Source organism: Anser brachyrhynchus (genome assembly GCF_964034855.1).
Source record: "Anser brachyrhynchus genome assembly, chromosome: 1".
Lineage (NCBI taxonomy): Eukaryota > Metazoa > Chordata > Aves > Anseriformes > Anatidae > Anser > Anser brachyrhynchus.
Genome location: NC_137694.1, coordinates 166,286,854 through 166,299,158, shown reverse-complemented (window position 1 = coordinate 166,299,158; position 12,305 = coordinate 166,286,854).

The window sequence follows — 12,305 nt, the reverse complement described above, 5'->3', positions numbered from 1 at the left end:
TTTGTTCTATATCTGTATTGCTGTATAATACATACATTCTTGTCTTCATTAGTCTATGTCCTGTGATACACTATACTTCAGCACTCATTGGGAATGCGTGAAAGCAGTGATACTACTGATTACATTTTAATGCAGTATGTCAAGAATATTTCATTGTATATTTTAAGGAAAGTCCTCCTTAGGCATTATTATTATTACTATTGCTATTGTTATTTGTCTCACCCAGTACTTTCCAGAGTAAAACTGAAAAACTTCTTGGGTGAATGCAGAGTCTGTGTTTTTGCACTTCAGTGCATTTTAATTTTTGCAAGAGTATAAAAAAAATAATGAAACTACAGTACAACTGTTGAAAAAATCTCTTTCTTTTTCTCTTTTTTTTTTCTTTTGCCTCAGCAGGAAATCAAATAACACTTTGAAATACTTAGCTAACAATGGAGTTTACCTCTGAATAGAAATCTCCACCTCTCTTGATATACAAATATATATACAATACTTTTATGTTTTGATTTTAATTTACGACCTGTTTAGGAGTTGAAAACAGTTATGTTTAGACATTAGTTATTCTTGTTCTATTCTGTCTTAGAGAAGGCAAGCAGGTTTTAAGGCTGCAAAATTCAAAATCCCCTTCTTGTCTTGCAATTCAGAATGACACTGCTGTATGGGAAGACATCAATATATGTATATTTTTCAGTTTTCATTATGAAAACATGTAAGATCTATGTACAACTCTCCTGCCATCCTTTTGGCAGAATTATGCATCTGATAATGTAAGTAGATCTTGTTTTCAGTTTTGTGGCCCTGATAATTAAACGGACACTCTTGTTGAAAAGGCATCCAAAGAATTCCTGTTTCTGAAGACAGGGGATCTGTTAGTACTGCCTGATAAATAGAGTATCCACAATGACTTCAGTAACAAAGAATGAGATCAAACCTGTCTGCACTAGGCTTCTAAATTTCAAATGCCAAATGTTTTGTCTTTCTAGGCTATCTAGACAGGAGTTGCTGAAGCCTCCAAAGGGAAGAGCTGGCCAACAAAGATTAGGAACATAAAACAGGCAAGTGTAAAGTATGTGCATCCCATCCAGTATTTACAAAATTAGAAATTTATGCTTTTGTATCCCCATCTGGGTTTCTTACCAAAATCTCTGTGAATGTTGCCTTCACAAGAGTGGTTTAACTTATAGAAATGGGCCTGTTCCTAGGGAGAAAGGACATCTTTTTAAACTAAGGGCTACAGATACACAGTCAAATCTTAGAAATTACTTTGAAAATTGTAATATGAGGATGTAATTGGCCCTATATGGGACAACAGCTATGCATGTATAATGTTGACTGAAATCCCTGCTTCTCTCTGCCTTTTTGAACATCCCCATGATCATTCATTATGTGCAAAATTATTTCAATACTTTCCCCTATAGTAACAGTAAGTGACAGCACTCTATGTACTTTGGTATTGAAGCACTCTTATGCCATTCAGTTCTAAGAAATGTAAGCAGCCTTTATGTACATAAAAAAAAAATTCAATTAAGCATTGTGTCCCATTATTCAGCACAAGTATTACCTTCTAGCAATAAGGAATAAATCTCTTTATAGCTAGGAAAATACCCAAGGTAATTCAAGTCATTCATACTGTTGTGATCCTTGTCCCTGTGCTACAAAATGTACTGGCACTGCAGTTATTCTGTAATGCTGATAAAAGATAAAGAATTTCCCTTTACAATACTTCTAATATTTATGAAGACACATCCTGGGTTTATTCAAGTCTTTTTTTTTTCTAACCTAACAAAGAGTCCACTGTGAATTTGGATGAGAGTTGTCAATTTAATACATGTGAATTAGGGTATGGGTCATCCTAGTGCAAGTCAGGAAAATGTCATTTTCTGCATGTCTAGGGAGCACCAGCCAGTTACAAATGAATTTAGTACAAGTATATTTTGATAGAATGTAAACCATACCCAAATCCCTTTACTGCAGTAGAAAGATAAAAATTAATGTGATCATCACCAATCATTTTAGGAAGAAGAGCTGATGAAATCCCATAGTAACAATTGTCCACCTCTCTCTCATAGTTTCTTATTGGGACAAAATGACAAAATGATTTTCAGGAAGAGGATAGTCATGTAGTCGCTGTCTGAACACAAGTTAGGAGACAGGAGAATAGGAGGATACCTTGAGATAGGTTGTAAAAGCTACAGTAAGGGCTGAATGATGTGGATTAAAAAAAAAAAAATGAGAAGCTGTTGAATGTGAGATGCAAAAGCCATATGAAAGGAATATTGAGACTATGATACATGCAGATTTATAGCAAGGAAGTAAGGCATATCAGAGAGAGAAAGCAGAGTGAGGAGAAACCTCTGATGTAAAATAAATGGAAATACAGGGATGAAGAAAGGCCAACTCATCAAGGGTATTTAAGATAGATGGCATTAGAAGGTGTGTCTGATGATCCACCCATGGAGTAAATGGAAATGGACTCCACATATTTGAGATATAGTGAAATGGTACCAGTTCTCCATTCAACTAATAGGGTGTTTATATTGCATGCTTACATATACATTTACATGTAAAAGTACATATGTATATGTATTCAATTATACTACAGCTGAATCAGTATAATATATCTGCAGCTATATAATAAAAAGTTCTTTCTTCCAAGAACCTTCAAAATGACAGTGAATAAATTTGCGATACTAAGGGAAGATAAGAAAGTCAAGAGAATAAAGAAGTTCAGAAGTATGATGACATTTTTAATGTCAGCGTTTAATGTAAATGTCTTGACAAATTTCTGAAGGTTTGACTCTTGACACCTGAATATTTCAGACAGCCACAGTGTAAACATGAAGACCAGGTGATGAGTAGCTGTTTCATAGACATAGGTGTTGCATGGCTGCATGGTAGCCTTCCACAATTTCAAGCGTAGGTAAATGATCACTCCTGCATTTCTTTCCCTTTTCCCTTAGAAATAAAGTTTTGAATAAACCTATGGATGGAAAAGAATCAGAATCACGGCACCATACTTTCACCACATTGGCTTATGAATTAGAGTTTTTAATGCTTACTCTGCAAGCCCAATCCAAGTGCTGTTTATTACTGTGTGAAGATTAACTCTGACAGCTACACACCCAGTCAAGACAGAGTCACAGACCACAGTACCTCTATTCAATTTATGCTGAAAGCAGCCTCAGTTGATTTCAGTGGAATTTGGCCCATTTTTACTTCATCTTATGTAGCTGCATCAGAATATGAAGCATAATATTATTCAAATATCCCATGAAGACAAAAATCATTAGTGACCTAACTGATAAAGGAGTTTCCATTGTAGCTATACATAAGGATTACCCAAAATAAGACAAATGACATTTGATGGTCAGGATTAGTGCAAACGTAATAGGAGGATCCTCTCCATGGTATGAAAAGACCTATGATTGAAATAGGGATATTTGAAGAAGAATTGTTATACACCCTAAAGAAATTTAAACAATTTTTGTAATGGTTATAGCACATCAGTGATATTTTCCTGATTTGGAAAAATGATTGTAACTTGCCGGAAAGGTTTATTATGGAGCTGAATAATTTATACCTCCCCATTATGTTTGATGGAAAGCAGAGTCAGAAGATTGTTAACTATCTTGATGTAAGTCAGGCACTGATTTGATCCCAGTGATAGCAGAGCATATTTTGTTTTTATGTGTATGAGATAGAAATAGTCACTGAACAAAAATAAAATCATTCAGCAAAGTCCTTCACATAAAAAGTAACTAAATAGTTAGTTTAATTCAAGATACAACTATAATCCTCAAAGAAGGGGTTCTTTGTCTGTAACAGTCTAGTCATATCACCTCTGGCTTAGCATTATGGCAATATATCTGATGAACAGGAGCAGGTATTTTGGCACCACAGGGATTTCCTAAAGTCATTTCACCGGGTATGTAGCCATTTTCAGGGAACCAAGGCAATCCAAAACTGAAGAGAGAGACTCTGAAACAGATGTTTAGCATAGCCAGGAGGTGAGCTAGTCCTGTACATCCCTTGGGCTGAACAGCCCCCTATGGAGTCCTTGATAGAAATTTTCTACCTTTATAATAACATTCCCAAGGAAGACATTATCAAAATTTGCTCCCCCCAGGGCACTGCTCACACTGGGGATCCCAGTTTGAAACTCCTTGGGCCATTGTGGGGGCAAATCTGCCACATTGTTCAATGACCAAGAGACAAGATCATCTAACTCATGATGTTAGCAAGTCTGTCATCTAACTTGCTGGCAGAAGTCAGCAATTGGTTTGTTAGACATTCTAACTTTCATTACTACCTGTTAATAGGGCTTAGAATATATATTGGCATATTTCAAGCCTAAATACTGAATCAATTTTTTTTTAATTATTTTTATTTTTTCTGAAAGGCCAGCAGTTGCTTTTAAAAGGAATAAAAGATACTAAAGATCTCTTGGTACGTGGTAATGATGCTAAATATATCAATAAAAGTCATTTCCTAAGTAATCCTGTGCTAAAGTGCTTTCTTCTCCTAACCACAAACAGTTTATAATATGACATTTAGACAAAATTCACTTATCCACTCCTTGGCTGGAGTCTTCAGAGATATCCCACCTTAATGATTGTTACATATTTGTTGAAACATTTCTGTGTTATGGTTTATGCTGGAGACAAAGCTATGTCTGCAAAAATCTGAGTCCTTGAGCATGAAAGTTCACCTGTGAGGAATGGGCATATCCACCTGAAACAAAACATTTGCCTGAGAGGTAAATCTGGCTTAAAAACTGACTTAACATCGATAGGCACAGAATGCTTACCATAGCCTGGTGGCAGACTTATGGGTTGCATTGCTGCATAAAAATGCTTCCAGAAGGGTCCTCAGGATAAAAGTCTCTCTCCCCTCCACACTGGCTCTCTGTAGAAGCATCCTCAGGATTGACAATGAGCAATTTAGCAGCTACTCACAAAAGGAAAATATGAGCACCTCCATTGCCTAGCACATTCTAGCACAGAATGCATTTATTTAGACAGGACTTGGAACTCTATCAATCAATCATTCATTCTCACAGGGTACAATTCCCACACAGGGATTTGGGCCATAAGAGAGGGCATGAGCTGCCTGAGTGACAGCTAAAGCTGCAGATGGGCTCAGGTCTTCTATACACCATGCCATACTTAGCGAATCTACACAGGTATCTTGGATACCTTAGGGTATCTGAAAAGACATTGGATTTTTTCTGTTCAGGCCACTGAATGAAGCCCTTGTGATGACACCCTAGCAGAAAGGATGTTTTCAGGTCCTTCTTTTCAGAGATGCAGATATCCTTTCTGCATGTGACCTGATAACAGCTGCCACAAGGCTATTTGGGATATGTAGGCAGGCTGTTCTTCAGTGGATGTCTGATGCTGCTTCTCAGGTATGATATGGGATTCACAGTGTGCTTGTGAGAAGTCTGCCACACCCAGTGCTCAAGCAGCTTTCACATAATGTAACTGAGAATGATATTCTTGTCTCTGATCTTCTGCCTGGCAGTCAGTCATTCTCAAGTTTGCATTCCCCATGCTTAAGACAGGGAGGAAGATCAGGAAATTGAGTACTATCTTGTTTAAACTGTTGGCAAACTCACCAGCTATGCGCTCGAGGTCAGGCTCTGAAAAGTAGTTCCACTGCCTTTTGTCCAAATTAAGCTTTGTTTACTGGCATATACCCATAACTACAGTGCTGAAAATGTCCTCAGTCACTCCACAACATAAGGTGCGTATCAGAGGACAGAATATGTTGTGGCCAGGTTCTTTTGGTTTATGCTCAATTAGTACTCCAAGGGAGCACATACTGGACTCTGTTGAAGTGCCTGTTTTTGTCAATTTGGTTTTGTTCCATTCCTGGAAGCCCTATTTTTTTACTGTTTCCCTCATTATTTTCCAGACAGTGTCACTTTCAACTGCCTTTCAGCAAATGAAAACTTGCATGGGTAAACAATGCAGATGTGGTTGCACAGGCTGCAGTGTAAACCACCAAAACTCTTTTGAAGGACATGAGCAGCAGTGACATATCTGGAGAGGCTGTTTGAATATTTGGCAAAGGCTGCCAGAAGTTATTGAATCGATAATCAAAATTCCTTGAACAGTATGTTCCATCCCAACAGTCCTGCAGTTCATTTTGATCTTTTTTATTGGAAATTATATTTTCCTGTTATTTAATGAGAGGCTTCTGAAATGATCGCTCTTCTGTCCTTCATTAAAAATGGTAGAAATTAATTTCTTCACAGATATGAACAAGGGCCAGATTCTGCAATGAACTATATATGCTGTGGTAGTTTACTGAGGTCTCTGGAGTCGTTTGGGCTGTAAGTTACTGATTTATGTGGCACAGTAACTCTGTAAGGGAACAGAAAATGAGACATACGTGAGTTTCATACGTCTCTGTCCAGTATCATGAAATCCCACATTCACTTGCTGCATAGCAGTTGGGGGTCCTGGACTTTGGATATTTTGAATCTCATCTATATTACTGTGGATCTGAGTCTAGATGCCTAATACTAGGTGAGGCTTTTGGGTTTGCAAAAGATGAGTGAAGACAGATGACTCCCAAATACCCCAAACCCCAGAGGTAACCCTGTTTGCAGTCTTTCTACTTTTAGCGAACTTGGTGCCACTCCCTCGCAGCAGAGATTTACCCAGCACCACCTCAAAGCAGCTGTTGTTCCTGTCTTCATAAGATTCTACAGTATACCTAATTCTCCCTGTGTACTGCATAAGACACCTGGGTACCTCACATGCTTATACTAGTTGTATTTTGAGGCCAGACTTTGAGAAGTAATACGTTACAACATCTAGTCGTGGTGCCAGTCCCTCAGCCCAAAAGCAACAGTGGTTAGTATCAGTTCAAGTGCAATCAATCAGGCAGCCTGTTTGGTTCCTTTCTTCTCCTGAAATGCATTTTTAATATAATGAAGCTTCTCATTCAGCAGAGTAAGTAGGGAATGATCCAATATATAAATTCTTGTGAGACCCAAACTGCTGCTATTGACAGACACTGATGGCCAATTGAAATGTCCTTGGACATCTCTAATAAAGGAAACATTTTTATTTATTTATTTATTTTATTTTAATGTGTGTATGTGTGTATGTTAAAAGGAGTCAAGAGTTTATTTATGTGCTTACACCCTGAGTGGAATACAAGAAGGTACAACAAAGTGGGCTTGGTAGGGGCAGCTGGCCCATGAAGAAAACATGACTGTTCTTTAAACAGACTGCACCCTATTAGCTATTTATTTTACAATTTTTCTTTACAATGCCCGTGGAGTACTTCTCCCCAATACATATTTTTCACATCATCCATTTGCCATATAATACAGTTTCTGAGGGTGGCTAATATTCGGTTGATTAATTAAAGAGTTACCACTGAAAACAGGCTTTTCTGTATGACCTGGCAACTGACTGCTAGAAGGAAAGAAATGTGTGGCTTGGATATAAAAATTACCAACAGAAAAGTTTTATGCAATTGGCTTGACAGAATTATATAAAGCTAATCCCTCAAGCAAGAGTTGCTTTTCTTACTGTTCCCCAATCCTATCTCTTGCTCTTTTAAAAAACTGTTTTTCCTATTTTTTATTCTTTTTTACTGTTGCGCCTAGAGGCTGTACCAAGATTGAGGGCTGTTGCATTAACAGGGGGAAAACAAATCCTAGAATGTCCAAATCAGACAGGCAACTTTGATGAACAATTGTGTTGAAATTTCAGGTGAATACTTCTTTGAAATAAAACAGAGAAGGGCAGACAAAAATCCTTTTATTTATATGTTTTTGCTTTTTTTTTTCTTTTGTTTTGCCTTTATATTTTTTCTCTTATTTTCATTACACTTTCTTCTTTTCAGTTATTAATTAGAAGCAGTTTCAAAGCTTGGGATGGATCCCATACTTAATTAGCCTTTCAGATAAATCCAGTTCCACCAAAAATGTTTATTTATTTATTTAGTTGTTTGTTTGTTTGCTTGTTTTACTTCCAGCCAGTTTAAGTGGAAATGTTCAAATACAAGTTTGCAACCTGCTTATTAAGACTTGGCCCATAGATCTTATAGTATTATCTGTTGGTATAAGACACTTGTTCATCCACTCTTTCCTCCTCATGGGTGTTGGAGAGGAATGTAATATTTCAGAACTGACCTCAGGTCCATCTTTTTATACATATTATATATGAGACTATTACTGCAATGTCTTAGGATCTCATAATATTTAATAAATTCAAGCTCATAACTCCCCAGTGATTTAGAGTAGTAATTGTTCATAGTGTTCCACGGTTTCCCATACTGAGTCATCCCAAACTCTGTTAAGAGCTTCCAATTAAAACTTGCTTGAGATTTGATAAGCTAAATGCTCCTTCTTTCTGAATATTAATACTAAAAAGGAATTTCTGAATATTAATAATAAAAAATCAGAATAAAAATATAAAGGAATTCCCTAAAGGAATTTGGGGAGATAGTGATATGGGTGAAAGCTTTATATGCTAAGACATAGAGTCTCCAGCTCTCACTCTGAACTCAGTAGTTTTACATAGTGTAGTGGGTTCACGTGGCAAGGTTTTGGTAGTGGGGGGGCATAGGGGTGGCTTCTGTGAGAAGAATCCAGAAGCTGCCCCATGTTAGATAAGGGCCCAGTCGCTGGCCAGAGTTGAGCCAATAAATGATGTTGTTTGCACCCTTGTGAGAGTATATTTAAGAAAGGGGAAAAATCTGCTGCGAAACACCAGCTAGGATAGTGAGGAGTGAGAACCAGCCCTGCAGACACCAAGGTCAGTGAAGGAGGGCAGGAGGTGCTCCAGGCAGGCAGCAGCAGTTCCCCTGCGGCCTGTGGAGAGGCCCCTGGTGGAGCAGGCTGTCCCCCTGCAGCCCATGGGTCCCACACAGAGCAGATCTCCACGCTGCAGCCCGTGGAGGAGCCCCCGGTGGAGCAGGTGGATGTGGCCTGGAGGAGGCTGCGGCCCATGGAGAGCCCCCGCAGGAGCAGGCCCCGGGCCGGAGCTGCAGCCCGTGGAGAGGAGCCCACGCAGGAGCAGGGGGTCTGGGGGGAGCTGCCGCCCGTGGGGGACCCGTGCTGGAGCAGTTTGCTCCTGAGGGATGGACCCCGTGGTACGGAGCCGTGTGGGAGCAGTTCTTGAAGAGCTGCTGCCTGTGGGCAGCCCACACGAGATCAGTTAGGGAAGGACGGCATCCCATGGGAGGGACCCCACGTGGAGCAGGGGCAGAAAGTGACCGTGAAGGAGCGGTGGTGGAGAAATGCTATAGACTGACCACAACCCCCATTCCTCCATTCCCCTGAACCACTTGGGGGGAGGAGTCGGAAGAGAATGGATGAGGGGAAGGTGTTTTTTGTTTCTTTCCTTTGTTTCTGACTTCTCTAGCTTGTTAGTAATAGGCAATACATTTTACTAATCTCCCTACTCTGAGTCTGTTTTGCCCATCTCGATAGTTGTTGAGTGATCTTCTTGTTCTTATCACAACCCTTGAGTGCTTTTCATCATATATTTCTCCCCCCTTCCCTTTGAGGAGGGGGAGTGAGAGGGCAGTTGTGGTGGAGTTCAGCTGCCCACCTGGATAAAACCACCATACATAGTTACTTCCTTTAATCCAGTAGATAATCTCATGTTCAGGAAAACCTCCTTACAATAGTAAGTGTAGGCATGGTGTCTTTTGGGTAGATTTTTGAGCCTGAGTATTAAATACGTCTGAGGGCAGGGAATGAAAAAAAATGCAAAGCTGGTTAAGGTGGTCAAAAAGAGATGTGGCTAGGCAGAGGTGGGATGAAACCACAGTGATATCATAGGAAGAGATGTGTGAACCAGGGAAACTGGATGAACGTGAAACTAAGACTGAATGAATGGGAGTGGTTCAACAGGAGCTTTATCAATTGGTGAGGACAGATTCTGATGAATTTTTGATTCAATACCATAAGAGCAGAAAAAAATGAGAGTATGATAGGATGAGAAGCAGATTAAGGAGAATTAGAAATGCTAAGAGTTATATACTGGTTTTTCTCAGAGTGCATTTGCTCCCTGCCAGCCTGACCTCGGTGCCAGGGAAGGTTATGGAACAAATCACCTTGAGTGCAATCACACAGCATGTGCAAGACAACCCAGATCAGGCCCAGTCAGCATGGGTTCATGAAAGGCAAGTCCTGCTCACCAACCTCATCTCCTTCTATGACCAGATAACCCACCTGGTGGATGAGGGAAAGGCTGTTGACATAGTCTACCTAGATTTCAGCAAAGCCTTTGACAAGGTCTCTCACAGTATTCTCCTGGAGAAGCTGGCAGCCCAAGGCTTGGACAGATACACTCTTTGCTGGGTTAAAAATTGCCTGGACAGCTGGGCTCAGAGTGTGGTGGTGAACGGATTGAAATATAGCTGGTGACTGGTCACAAGTGATGTTCCTCAGGGGCCGGTGTTGGGGCCCATCCTCTTTAATATCTTTATGGATGATTTGGATGAGGAAGTTGAGTGCACTCTCAGTAAGTTTGTAGAGGATACCAAGCTGGGGGGGAAGTGTCGATCTGCTGGAGGGTAGCAAGACCCTGCAGAGGGACCTGGACAGGTTGTATTGATGGGCAGAGGCCAATGGGTTGAGGTTCAACATGGCTAAGTGCTGGGTCCTGCACTTCGGCCACAACAACCCCATGCAATGCTACAGGCTTGAGGCAGAGGGGCTGGAAAGCTGTGCAGAGGAAAAAGATCTGGGGGTTTTGGTTGATGCTCACCTGAACATGAGCCAGCAGTGTGCCCAGGTGACCAAGAAGGCCAATGGCATCCTGGCTTGTATCAGCAATAGTGTAGCCAGCAGGACCAGGGAGGTGATTGTCCCCTTGTACTCGGCTCTGGTGAGGCTGCATCTCGAGTACTGTGTTCAGTTTTGGGCCCCTCACCACAAGGACATTGAGGCCCTGGAGCGTGTCCAGAGAAGGTCTACAAAGCCGGTGAAGGGTCTGAAACACAAGTCCTGTAAGGACTGGCTGAGGGAACTGCGGTTGTTTAATCTGGAGAAGAGGAGGCTCAAGGGAGACCTTATTGCTCTCTACAACTACCTGAAAGGAAGGTGTGGGGAGCTGGGGGTCAGCATCTTCTCACATATAACTAGCGATAGGACAAGAGGGAATAGCCTCAAGTTGCACCAGGGGAGGTTCAGGTTAGAAATTAGGAGACATTTATTTTCAGAAAGAGCAGTCAGGCATTGGAATGGGTTTCCCAGGGTGGTGGTGGAGTCACCGTCCCTGGGGGTGTTCAAGGAAAGGTTGGACCGGGCACTTCGGAACATAGTTTAGTGGGTGGTATTGGCAGTAGGGTGATGGTTGGACTAGGTGATCTTGGAGGTCTTTTCCAACCTTAATGATTCTGTAATTCTATGCTATAAAATATTTCAACTTCTTCTTTGAAATGGGAATATGGTAGAATAGTGTACTTCTGTTTCCCTACATTCTGCTTCCAAACTAGTTTCCTTTAATTGAGCATCACAGGTACAAAATTAAAATAACTAAATTTTTGAAATGTTTAGAAATCTTTTCAGAAATAATAATTTCACAAACATTGATCTAACTTCTAATCTCAGCTGAGTTAAACACTTATTTAGTCCCCTTAGTAAATTCACTCCAGTCAACCTGAAGAACATCTCAATTAAACAAATGCCTTTCTCCCTAAACAGCTTGTGTAGTGCTCCATGGTTCTTCCTCCAGTCCTGACCTCTGTTTCTGTTATGACTCCATTCATATCTTTTTGATGCTGCCATTTCTGGCAACTTTGGATAAAGTATGTTGTTCACAGCAAACTGGCTGGCAGGTATGGGCTCTCCTGTTATTTTTACTCTCGACTCAGAGCACAAAGCACTTCAGAAGAAGAGTCTCACAATACTGTATCTTGTATATATGTGATATTGATCCTCTTCCCAGCTAGGCAAAGTAAAGGATATGTGAATTGTTTGTGAGATACATAGACCTGTACAATTTTGGCACAAAGGTGTTTTCCTCAGTATATTCTAGGAAGTCAGCAGCAGGGAGATTGATTTTTTTTCCCTTTCTTCCTTTTCTTTCAGGTGAAGTCGAGTAGCATTCAGAATAACTTGAAACAAGTGTAAAGCCCATTCTCCTGGGTCAGCTTCATCCTCAAGATGGTAGAATTACCGGGGCAAGTGTAAATGCTGAACATTCAGAGGTTTCCTTTATAGTTGTGCTCAAATGGTGGTGAGGATGAGGGGGAAATGAGCTTTTGTACAGCTCCCAGCTTCCCTTTAATTCACACACAAAAGCACACACACAGAGCTGTACCCTGCC